Source organism: Amblyomma maculatum, chromosome 6 (assembly GCF_055883805.1).
Source record: "Amblyomma maculatum isolate TAMU_Amacu chromosome 6, ASM5588380v1, whole genome shotgun sequence".
In the NCBI taxonomy this organism is placed as follows: Eukaryota; Metazoa; Arthropoda; class Arachnida; order Ixodida; family Ixodidae; genus Amblyomma; species Amblyomma maculatum.
The window spans coordinates 31,241,723-31,254,780 of record NC_139349.1 but is presented as its reverse complement, the minus strand read 5'-3'; the positions used below and the strand labels follow the sequence as shown (position 1 = coordinate 31,254,780).

Below are 13,058 nucleotides of genomic sequence, written 5' to 3'. Positions count from 1 at the left end.
AAAAACACAGGAGAAAGCGCAGGGACAGGGAATCGCTGTCCTCCCGGTTGTGACACCCTGCCTCTCTGGACGAGCGCTGAGACGAGGATGCTAATTGGAGAACTGACGCGGTGGGCGCTTGTTGGCCGGGAGTACCCAGGGGCCTCTCCCTCGGGCACCCTTCCAGCCATTGCCGGACGTTCGCGTGCTGCTTCCTTCGAGGACGATTATATACACATACAGGTGGAGGGAAGGAGGTGAGACTCTGCCATTGGCATTCCGGCTACGGCGTGCCGACGTCTCTGACGTCCTTCCTGGGGCTATTCCGCGCACACTCTCGTCCCCTGCACCAGTGCGACGGTTCTTTATCATGCACGCGGCCCGTAAGATTTTACTCTGTCGTCATGGACGGCGAAATTCGCCAGCGCTGCCCCCTGCAATTATAATGCTGCCCGGCCGTATAGTGTATTCAGGGAACGCGAGAGATCGCGTTCGCCCGTGCCTTTCGCAACCGGTACTCGGAGTTCCCTCTCCGCCCTGCTCTCTCTTTCTCTCTCTCCTCTTCCCAGCTCTGCCTAAGAGAAGTGCTAATTGCAGCGCAGGGCGCGGGCAAAGTATGTGCGCCCCTAGAGAAACGACAAATCTTCACTGATAATATTGACAGTGGCCGAATGGCCAGCGTTTTTTGAATTCTTAGACACACTCATCTGGTTCAAACCACGCAGCCACATGGTCTCTGCGCGCAGCATGTTTGGGCGCAAGCACTGACGAACGTGAGCGCTAGGCTCGTATCCTTAGAACACGTGCGTTCCTTGACACGTACGTTTCACGCTGGTGCAGCCACACGAAGGATCAAACGGATCCGTAAAGGTACTTGCTCGTCAGGTGTGGCTTGTCGCGCTACGACTCTGATTCGGGCAATGCCCCTTGAGTTGCTGGTCATTAACCTACGGTCCCTTCACCCAGGACTCTAATGGTTCTCTCTGTCTGCCCATCCCCGACTACCCTGCAGGCTACTGCCGGAGTAGACTGGGGGATGGCAACGGCAATCGGTAGAGCGGCTAAACGGCCAAGTGCGGTGCCTATTGAAAGGAAAGTCACTTAGCGAGGAAGATATGAGCTGTACGCGCTTGTGTGTAACGCATTGAACCTGTTTTTGTTGTCCCAATGCTGGCTTCACACAATTCTCCAATGCAGCGTCAATGATAGTCATGACATGGGTAGTGCCCTTGTCCAGAGGTTGAAAAGCAAAATGAGTGTGTCAGTATACATGACGAAACCATGCCATTCCGTCACATTATCCGTACATTTAGGCTCAACTGTCTGCTTGCTTCGCACAAATCAGAGGCAGGACATAATCCTTCACGAAAAATCGTTCTGCCCTCAGCTCCCACGCGCGTCTCATGCCTGCGCGCGATCTGTTAGTGTCATGACGAAGCCTCGACCCCGTTTACTTGATTTTTTTCTTTTGCTAGCACGCGCTCACTGGTTAAGTTACGAAGCTTTGTAGCAGCTGTACGTACGGGTCGCTGCGGGTGTTGGAAGCGTCGCGTTTTGTTATTCGTGCGAAGCAAAAAGGGGCCATGCGCCCGGCGACAGAGGATAACGGCAGGGATGCGCAATCATGAGGAAAAATTACGACACCACCCAGTATCGCGACATCATTCACGCCTGCTGGGAGCGAATAACACGCCGGAAAAGGCGTGACACCAGCCGACTGCAGATCAGGCGAAGGAATTCCCTTCACTTCCGGGGCTGGTACAATTTTGCTCTGTGGGGGGTTACCCCGACAGGCGTTCGCTTACGCTTGGCTCTTCTATTTCTGTGCCGTGTACGGAAAAAACATCCTGACAATCGAAAGCTATGATATTGCATGTTAGCGGAATAAAGGTTGCATACCGCGTGTATAAAGAAGGTCGTGAAGTCGGAGGCTGCGGGGGATACTGCTTATAAAAACTGTTGAGAAGATGTAGTTACCAGTTGCTAAAAAATATGCGATAGTTGCACGCCGCACGGTGCACGGAAATAATGTGGTCCCTCTCATACAACGAGTCTCACGCGAACAGAGGCGTCATTTGAAAAATGACGTGTGAAAAAGCTAATATTTCCTGGCGAGACGTTGAGTGCGGTGTTCTTTGGTCGCAACTTCAAAGATGACAGCGTTGAGTGAAATCACCGACAGACCCTGTGGCTGTTTGCCAGGCATTTGCCAAGAGAACTCGAGTTACAAGATGTGAAGATCGCTCAGAGGCTGGGACAGGTTTTTCAACGAGCCCTTTTTGAGGCACTTAATTATTAATGCAAAGACATGCTCACGCAGCATCTCACACACACAAAAAAAGAAAAAAATGTCGTCGCTCTCAAATAAACATTTGTTGCTCGGGAAGGCGTGAGAACTAGCGTGCACTGCCGCTTTAATCCAGTTTTTTTTTTTTTCTTTTATCATTATAGCTGCACAGAAGACTGGCATACCTTAGAGACCCCCGCGGTTGCTGCCCGTGGCGGCTGATTTTTTTTTATTTTTTTTTTCATACAGAAGCAGAAATAAGAGACAGCTCACAAGAAAATAAAGGTAACAGAGGGGACTTTCATATAAGTTGTGCGGAGAGGAGGCAGGAAGCACAAAGAACATACAAAACAAGCTTAGGAGGCGTTACTCCCTTCTTCCCACCCCCTCTCTCTCACTAGATGTCGTCCTCCGCGCTCACGGTCCGCGAAGCGTGACGGGAGCCGGCTCGTTTGCGGCCGTGCTCTGATCACGGGTGCGTAGTGCACGCGCAACGAACGAGCATTACAGAGAGAGCGCGCAGGAACGGAGGGGTCTTTATCGCGCAACAGGGCGGGATCGTGGGAGCGGCGTCTTTTTGTGGGCCCGCTCGGGCACACTTTGTGGATCGCGCTCACCAGCGTTTCCGCTGCCGAGAACAATACGGCAGCCGCGGTGTTGGCATCCTGCGGCAGCGGTGTCGGCGGACTCCATCTCTGTGTCCATCGCCCGTGCTCGTCACGAGCGGAGCATTGTTGTGCGGATTGCGCGAGGAAGCCGCCCTTTTCCTCCGCCGGACATGGTCTGGGCAGATACCGCACGACTGCGTGCGGCTGGCTGGCCACCCTTCTCTGGGGTCGAGGGTCTGTGTCGCTAACTCGCTAAATCCTCATCTTTCCCAGAGTCGCACTGCTAACGTTGGCGGCGTTTGGATCACTTCGTGACATCCCCCGTTTTCATCTTCGTGATTAGGGCGTAAACTGCTCGTGAATGCTTATGCCCATTACCTTCGCTATGCGATTTTGGCTGACCACCTGCGGTAAAAATTCATCGCATTCGCTGCTAACGATACCTGCAAACTTTTAATAACTTCTAGCCCTGTTTCTATATTTTCAAAGCTGTGTTTTGCCGCACAGTTTTTTTTTTTTTTTCCTAGCGCTTCATGTGGGCAACAAGTTACCAACGCTGCAAGCGCTGACTGACCAAGCAACGTGTACTCGTGCCTCAAGTACACCGGCATTTCAACGCCCGTAGCTCCTTCTCAAACTGGGTCAGCATGTGCCGGGCACAGCTCGGCAGCCAGTGTGCCTTTCCTTCTGGGCGAGACCCTTCTTACACTCGTCATTACGTCCCTATTACGGCATCGTAAATCTCCGCACGCCGTCAGACACACAGACGTGCCCAGCAGAGAAGAAACAGCGCAGCGTGCGTGCGAATCCGTTGGTCATTGAGCGGCGGCCGGCGTCAATGCGTCACGAAGGCCACGCTTAGCGCCCCGCCACTTCTTCGCCCATTCGTGGTGGTTCCCCCATCCGGACGCCGCTACGACCCTGTACCGCTGTTGAGAGCGTGACCCGGTCCTTGCTCCGCACTGCCGCGGCGACGCTTCGCGGGTCTTTCCGAGTCCAACGAGATTCGTATACACATCCCTGTCACGAATGGCCCGTCATAAATTCATCTTCGCTCGTTTGATCAGTTCCTGCGTTAGTGACCCTGCTGGCTGCATTTTATCGTGTTGTGCCTAGGGCGACAAACATTTACAAGCCAGGAAAGCTCACACATTAAACCTATAGTGGGTATCTCATGTTCAGGAACAGGTGCTACAGAGTTGCGGAGAACACGAGATTATTGTGGGATAAAACACTCACCTGAAACGTATTAATCGACGAAATAGTTGACCCTTCAAAATACACACAAACTGTTTTGCAATCAAACTACTATCAAGATACTAAATGGGCCGCCCTGTCACCTGGCCTTCAAAATATAACTTCTTTTTAGGCACTGATATGAAGGCTTCTTCCTCTCTCTCTCTATCTCTCCCCCCTCCCCCCGGCCCGGCTGTCCTTCCGTAGCTGTGCAGCGCCTGTTCTTGAAAAGTCACTAAGCACTGCCCTTGAAAGTGCAGTGGGCATGTTAAGCGGTAATGCAACGTCAATTGTCAGCCCCAGTAGTATAGCTACCCAGTTTTGTTTTTGTTAAAAAAAAATATTGCAGGCGCTTGTGGCCGTCGCTTGCAGGAAAGTTGTATTTGCTTAATCTTATTGGTGGCCAATTCGCAGGAGTATATTTCCCATATAAAATGTGTTTCAGGACTTTCAAGTATATTGTTTTTAGATCACTGCAATCGAAGCTGTAAATAAACGGCAATGCGAACACCTCGAAATCCAGCTAAAAAAAAAAAAAAAGTAGCATTTGCTAATAAATTGAAGTAAATAATATCTCGCGGAAGAGCAAATGCGTAACAAAAACCGAATGACGAAGGCATCAAAAGCACATTACTCAGTATGCGCAGCTTCTCAACGAACGAATATAACGGCCGCAGTTTCCTGGCCCATGCTTGCATAGAGACGTCATTACTTGATTTACGACAGCAAGGGTTCTGCGATATGCATTTCCTAAGCGCTTCCCTCCCATCACGGCGGCGTCACGTGCTCGAATGGCGGCACGCTTTCTTGGCTGTCGCGTTTCTTTTCTCTCTCTCTCTCTCTCTCTGCATCTCCAAGGGATAACGTATCCAAGAGAGTCCAAATTTTGCTAGGCGATGGCAGCGACCGTGTGTACACTTCGTTGGAAGCGGTCCTGGCAGCGGTCCCACAACACACCCTCTTTCGGGAACCGTTCGTTGCGCGCGGTTTTCACCGCTCTTCTCTGCATGCAAGCGCAACAGCAAGCTCGAGATAAGTGTCCCAAGAGTGCACTCGATAGCAGCTGGAATGGCGCTGGCCGGGCTCGATAGCCCTATCTCCGTCCTTGCGGGCCTAGCGGCGAAGGAGAGGTCACTGCTGGGAGAGGCTCAAAGATCACCTTTGACGACCGGCACGTCCGCCGCTCGCAGCGCGACGCCAACAAAGGATCGTTACGGCGACGACGACGACCGTTGCCGCCGAAAGAACGCTGTTTTTCTACCGCTGTACACGCTCAGAGCAGGCCATGGGTGCAAGGAAATGACATGCAATGGGCGGCGCTGTAATGATGGCGCCATTTTGTTTTCTCAATTACTTTCTTTGCTCGCGCATCTATAATCCGTTTTCTTGCCAGCTGCTAACGGGTCTTGCATGGCTTCGTAAGAGAGAGAAATAGGCATCTACGATTGGGGACGCTAACAGGACAGTCGGAGGAGGCGCGGGGGGTCACGGCAGCGAGGTTGGGCCTCATTTACTCATGCTACCAAGCAGGAAGTACCTGAGCAATTCGCGGAGACGAGCGCGCGCGCACGCACGCACGCACGCACGCACACGCACGCGCACGCACGCACGCGCACACACACACACACACACACGCACGCACACGCCACACACACACACACACACACACACACACACACACACACACACACACACACACACACACACACACACACACACACACACACACACACACACACACACACACACACACACACACACACACACACACACACACACACACACACACACACACACACACACACACACACACACACACACACACACACACACACACACACACACTGTCAGGCGAAACAAGCGAGACAATATGCAGAACCTATTAATGGGATGCGCGAGGCGCATGTGAAAGACTGCTTGTGCTCGTGCCAAGTGAGTGCCTCAGCTTCTTCGTCTGTCGCGTCTCTCCGACAGGTTGGCTGTGTATTACATATGTCTGTACACGTATAGCGCATATATACGCAGGAGTTACGTCGTTTCAAAAATAAGAACGGCGTGCTGGGGCTTTGCTTTGTTGCGCAGGCGCAAAACGGTCAGAGACAGCAGCTCTCGCGGCGTGCCTAACCCACATTCGCGGGGACCCACCCCCTCGTCCTTCTCCCGGAGCGGCTTGGAAGCGAGAGTCGGCGACGGCCGAGGCCTTGACTCGACGCCGAGGCCAAGTACGGAGAGGCGCAGCCATAGCTCACCAGCGAAGCTTCGCAAGATTTGCATGTCATTAGCATGCGGCTTGGGCAGCCGCCGGGGTATCTCTGTAGAGCGATCTCGCGCCGGCGCATCTTTCGAGGTTGCATCCTCGCTGTTGCCGCTACCCTGCGTGTTGGGCTGGCCGGCCGGTTGCCGTTGTCCCGGAAGCTGTTGGCGATTTGGGACGCCGCCGCGACGATGTCTCTAGTCCGTGGGCGCTGTGTTTGTCGCGCTGCAGCTGTCGGCGCACCCTAATGTATCGAGATTGTGTTTGCTTTACAGCTCGGTTTTCTCCAGTGATAAGTGAGCACACCTAATAGCCATGTACCGGGTGATACGGTTGAGAAAGTGAGCTGTGAGGCGACGCGGAATCCGCTACTCTCGCTTGTAGCACGCGAGCTATTGGTCTTCGAGTAAGCGGGTGTGTGAGTGCAGCTTGCTTTGATTAAAACTAATGCCACTTCTTTTTTAAATGAAGCTTTTAATGGCTTCCGGATATCTCCTTTTGCTTTGATTTATTAGACCAGAGCTGGGATGCCTCGTTCCTTAGCTTATTTGTGAATAGCAGTCGATAATTAACTGATATATATTACAGTGTGTATTCTACTTATATTCGAATGAGTTTTGCAGTTATTCTGGTCTTAGTAAACTATAAATTAATGTGTGTATTTATTACTAAAAATATCTGCTGAATGCCCGAATTGCGGAAGGGCAGCACAAGTCAGGTGCCTCTTGCGGTTCGTCACGACATCCGTCCTCTTCCACGAGGAAGTGATAAGATATGATCTCATATCTGCAAAGGTTAGATGCTTGACCCCATTGTTTGTGAGAGTCATCGACATCAATACTCCACATACAGACAAATATCTGTGCGACTCCGCAAGCTGTATCTGCCTTTTGTAGTTATCTCCGAAAAAAGCTAGTCGCAGCGAAAACTGCGTGGATTTACTCTTCGCGAGAGCAATTTTCGTCCCCGTGTTTGCTGAACAGCGTGCCTAAGCGACCGATTAAACGGGTGCCAATGTCAGCTGCGTAGTAAACACTTCCCAGTGAGGAAACTTCAAGCATTCTCTGGCGTCGCCATCTGTTTCCTAACCGGTCAACTCTGTTGTTTGCTAAACAATGCGGCCAGCGGTATGCATGGAGGCTGCGATACCCTTTCATCCTTCCTTATCGTTCCGCTGAAAGTTGCCGCACGAGAACCTTAGGCTGGCTGCTAATGGACGCGCGGTAAACATTTTAGTGTTTTATCGGGCTTCACACGAAAGCAGGCGTTTAGCGTGTCCTTCAGAGGGTGTTATCTGTTTATCAGCGTCAGTGAATAGGCGCGCGGTATCCTTATTTGCATATTTCGTGGGTGTCGTTTTCAATATACCGCGAGGAACAGGTAATCTATCGTCTTTTATCGTGAGAGTTTGGCACCAAAGGTACGGAAACCGCTTTTGGCAGCGGCGGAGAGTCAGAAGGGGAGATCAGATGAAGTTCCCTGGGTTAGGGTGGCTGGCTATATCACTGGTCTGGCTTCAACAGACGTAGTTTTAGCGGGGAAAGCTGGACGAGCTGGTGCTTAGATTCATCAGGCACAGTTCTAGCGCATATCACAGGTACGAAGGGAGCACATAGACACCACAAACGCTAGTGTGGCGTCTTTCCGCGTTAAATAACTGGTCTGGCTTCTATCCTACGATGCGCGTAGCCTGGCTGTTGTTATTGATAATGATGATGATGAATATTTCACATTTGAATGTACGGTGTGATCTGTGGTGGCACTGTTCGCGCCACGTTGTGTCCGCCACTATTTCGGAGCCAGAAAGCTGATCTGGGAGACCAATGTATTACACTTGCTTGCGTATTTGTGCTGCACGTGGCCAGGCGGCTGTCTGTCCTCCATACGGGACAGCTCTCGCTTGTTCTTGCCAGCTCTGCTTGTGAAGTGTGTGGGGGAGAGAGAAGGCGATATATGTTGCTATTATGTATTACCGTGGGAGCCCGTGAGACAGCGCAGTAGTGGGATGGGGGGTCCTGGCCAGGTGAAGCGGCGCTAATGCGTTCTGGTTTTCGTTTTCGAAGCCTCGATGTGTGATCAACTCGCCTGGGACGATTAAGGTCAGCGAGACGCGCGCTCGCACACCACTCTCGCGGCAACTGCCTGATTGCCGCGTACATCGGAGTCGGCGGCACGCGCGTTCTTGGCGGCCAGCTAATTGGGGCCCGCTTAATGGAAAAGAAAGTTTTTCTCTCTCCCCAACCGTCATCTCCGTCGAGATAATGGAAATAAGAAAAAGGAAGACAACAATGCACAAGCGCGCCGAAAGTTGGAAAGCGGCCAGCGCTGGGCGACGCTTCCGTGTCTGGGGACCGGCTCGCGACAAGTGGCTGACTTATTTCTTCCTCGCCGACTGATGCCCCTTCGCGCGCGGTTCCGTCTCGTGGCAAGTGGTGCCTCCTGTCCCGTTGCAGTCAATCCGCTCGTCTGCCGTTACCCGAAGTATATTAAACTATATTAGCTGGTATGAGCACACATTCTAGACGTTGTAAAAACTGAAGAAAACAGCGCGTCAACCTCTAGCAATAATTCGAAAACCTTGGTGCTCGTGCAGCTGCTTGCCTTGCGTTATGATGATTTTGTCGTGACACTTTTTCTCATATAGGCCTCCCCCACGAGCTTTTGTCCTTTCATTTTGGTTCCTGTCGTGCTAGGTCGAACAGGTCTAAAAGGAATATGCTTTGCTGTGCGATCTAAGCAGAGCGAACTGAATATAGCATGCGCAGGTCGTGATGTCCACTTCGGTGCATCTGAAGCAGTGTCAACAACACGAACTTGCTCCACCGAGCCTCGCATGAAATCTTCAAACACAGCGTTCTGCTCTGCTGAAATTTAGGCTTGGCAGATTGTCCAAGAATTAGTTCAAGAAAGGGAAAGGAAAAGATGGAGGAGATAAATAAGCGAGATAACAGAACAATTATACAATATACAAGTAAATAATTGGGAATGATAATAATCCAGCTCACATGGAGCAATGTTAATAGCACAGGAATTCGTATTCCGAAACTATAGAAGACCAGTCATCCTTTCTGATCGAAGCGCACTTTTCGCTGTATGCACAGATATCACATATGTTATCGCAAGGGCGGGAAAAAAAAAAAAAAAAAAAAAAAAAACGAAATCGTCGAAGTTTTCCTTCTGGTAATGGCGCATGCGGTTCAGATTTTTCATGCCGACGTGTTGTGTTTCATTACAGTACGCTACATTACCTGGCTTCCCTTCAAGAAACCTGTTTCTCCTGGCATTTGGCTAGACGGTCGTCGGTCTAACATACGCGCAAATACGTCAGGATGCGTGCTCCCTTTGGAAACAATGGCGACAATGTATGATAGAGATACCGGCACGCATTCCGACTCCAGTTTGAGTTACTATGATGTGATGAAGCACCACTTCAGCACCATTCCACGGAGTGGTGCCGCTCGCATTCCACTGCATTGGAAGTCTGCAACGCTGCCGATGGAGGTCATATAGACGAATAGGCGCCGCTGGAGCAATTCCCGTCCTCGCGCCTAGTTTTCCTTTTTTTCTGTGTTTTTCTGAGAACGTGCTGCTAATATCATGGGCGTTACAGGGTCACGGATCGCGTTTCCGGGGTTGGCACGTTCCTTGACTAATCTATCTCACTCGTGCACAGTGAGAGCATTAATGCGACTTAACCTACGTAATATGGGCTCATACGTAACATGGGCGTAATTAGTCGTTCGATGCGTCTGGCAGGGGAACGTGCGAATTATGCGGGGTTCTCTTTTTTTTCCCTCTCCCTCTTCACGTACACTAGCGCTGATGGATCGTGACGTCCTGTCAAGATGACGGTGTTCGAGGCACCTAATGGTCTTTTATCGGAAAATTGCCGGTCGTCCCACAGAGATTACGCTTCAACTACCGTCGAACACGGCACAGCAGCCCGGTGTAATGCTGTATAGTAAAGCTTATGCGATGTTTCCGCTTTTCTATCGTAAATAGTGCTCAGAAGAAGTCGCAGCCGCTATATGGTTACTCTTAGTAGCGAGTGGGAAACTATCTCGAGGAAAATTTTACTTGGAAGCATGTCGTGACTCGTGACTCCTTAGCTAATCAGCGATTGATTGGTGTTATTCAACCAACCTAGCAGTTAGTTGCCAGGTAATTCGCGATAGCAGGCACCACTTCTTGACAAGACCTTGTCGGCGCTTTGGCGGCAGTCAGTTCTTAAATATTAGGACATGGTAAATAATAGCTTTCTCCGGCTAAGCTTACTAAATTTGTCTTGTTGCAAGCTTCGTTTCGATTGTGCGATAGCTGCACACTCGTTAACACCGAAAATCAAATTATTCGACCACTACTCAGTTTGCTAGCTGACGCGTTAGATGTCATGATTATTTAAACTTGACTGCACTAACGTTCGGGGACTGCGTTAAGGATTTCTGCGTTGATGAGCTAACGCTGCTGGGCTGATCTCCAAGAGCTGACTTCCCAATGACATTCTCTGCGCTAATATTCTGAAAAGGCCTAAACTTCAAATTATGAAGGCATACGCAGTTCGCTGAACAGTTGGATAAATTCACGAGGTGGCTGGAGAGCTGAAAATTATACCTGTAACATAAGTCTCGGTATATGTAGCTGCAGTGATCCCACTGTCAAAAAAAAAAAAAAAAAAAAAAAAAGAAGAGAAAACAAGAAACTGATTTCAACGCAAAATTAAGTTCCAAGTATATCTAGGCCAGGATCACCAAAGCCAACTCGCCCGCAAGACGGTCCTACGCTAACCAAGCCTGTCAGGCTTGGGGAGAAGTGCATGACAACGGGGGCAGGAGGAAATACAATGTTCTAAATTAATTTAGCACAGGGTTCGCGACAACCGAGGCATGAGAAAAAGTGTCGCATACAATATAAGAAAGAGCGGACATGAATAAGAAGTGTGTTTAGATGCATGCATCAAAGATTGCGTCGCAGATGCATTGCATAGAGCCGCGCAGCGCGACCGATGTTCACACTTGCGAATGCGACCTGCGGGCATTCACCACATAGAGTAAAGCTAACTTACGTACGTTCACGTCAGCTGAGCCGCTGATTGGCTTAACGGTTTGTGACTAACAGCCGCAAAGCTGGAAAATCGAGCAGTGGTCGAATGGCCTGCGATTGTCGCTTTTCGACCAATGCGACCATTTGCGACAGTCGCTTTTCGACCAAAACGGTCGCGCGAGCTCGGCGAGTCGCAAGTGTGAATGGGCCTGTAAGATTTGTGGTAATGATTGGTGTATAAAATATCCAGGCTGGCGCTTATACAGCTTCCGATTTTGAAAATCGGGAACTGTTGCGCTGAAAGAAGTTCTGGCCGCGCTATTCTTGGTATGGCGATGTCAGTTGACAAGTGCGCTCATTTCTTGCCAGCAACTCGTGGCGCCACATGTCCGTGGCATCCGCTGCGCTGCTCCGTCTACTCATGAGCAACTTTCATGGACAGCGGAGAAACGAGCCACCGTCTTGCAGATATATCCGGCTGTGTCTGGTTATCTTGCCAGCGTGTGAGTAGACTGCAGAGCTAGGTGTGCTTAGCAGAAAGCTTCTTGCTGCTGCTTCGATAAACTCAACATGTCCGTCCTTCTAAAAGGCCGCCGCCAAAGCAGCGGTACGAGGGCGTTGGCCCGCCACGTTTTTTTGAGATGCTAAACCATTCTCGACTGTAAGAAGCCGAGCTTTGTAGTTGTCTCTCCACGCGTATAAGAGACGGTCCCTTTATTAGCATGCACCGGCGCGCAGCTGCTTCGTAGGAGGGAACACGGTGAATAGCAAGTGAGGGGTCGCCATCGCGCTGCCGACCGGCAATTCCTGGAAGCCACGCGCGTGCTTGACGACCAGGGAACCAGGGGTAGGCCATAACGTACGGCTCCCTCCTGCTCGAAAACATTGCTGCCGGGCCGCCACTAGCCATCATCCGGACATGGGGTGCCGAGAAGGAGGCGGCGCGGGGGCGGCTGCTGGAGAATACGCGCACCCGTCAAAGGAGCGGGAGCCGGCAGCCAGCTGCTCCTTTCAGCTCTCCAGCGGACTGGCTGTTCACCGCGGCGGAACCGCTTTCGAGGAAAGGGTGGCGTGATCGCACAAAGCTCCTTTCCATTGCTGCCCCGTTCGGTCTTCGGCGCGAGGCGTGCGACCGCGTCGGCAAGGTCCTTGGCAGCGCTGCTCAGGTACACCTCCGCGCGTTGCGATGTCATGATGTGTACCGAGGAAGTTTTTGAGCGTTCATTTTGGCCGTTCGTGCCTGTTACCTAAGAGGACGTGCACACGCGTTTTTAGCGAGGATGGTCGGCCAACCTTCCCACAAGGGTTTGAAACCGTTGTCCATTGGGTGACAGCGCCGCGAATTTAGCTAAGGGTTACGCTGTGGAAACTGAGTTAAATGTGCTTGTTACTGTTACGCGCGCAAAGCTACAAGAAATAGTTTTTCATGAAAGCTGTGGCGGGTCCCAAATGAGAAGCTCGGCCGTGGAATAGCTTTGCCGCTTTCTTGCCTTATTGATGATGGCGGCGAACGCGATCTCCGTCCCCTTTGAACAGCCTTCACAAGTCATAAACGCGGCGGCAACTACAAACATTCTTAACATCTGTGCGGACGCGGAACGTAACGGTGTATCATCACAGTAAAGGCCGAAGTAACTGGTGCCGGAATTGAACA

General features: G+C 51.1%; 2 protein-coding genes across 3 annotated transcripts in view; one reads left to right on the top strand and one right to left on the bottom strand.

Moving 5' to 3' along the window:
- Positions 1 to 13,058, top strand: part of Grp170 (hypoxia up-regulated Grp170 co-chaperone protein) — a 534,702-nt gene that overhangs the window by 124,236 nt on the left and 397,408 nt on the right. The gene's annotated exons all lie outside the window — the stretch shown is intronic.
- The window catches only part of LOC146185400 (semaphorin-5A-like), a 143,419-nt gene that overhangs the window by 129,271 nt on the left and 1,090 nt on the right, over positions 1 to 13,058 (bottom strand). The window lies entirely within an intron of this gene.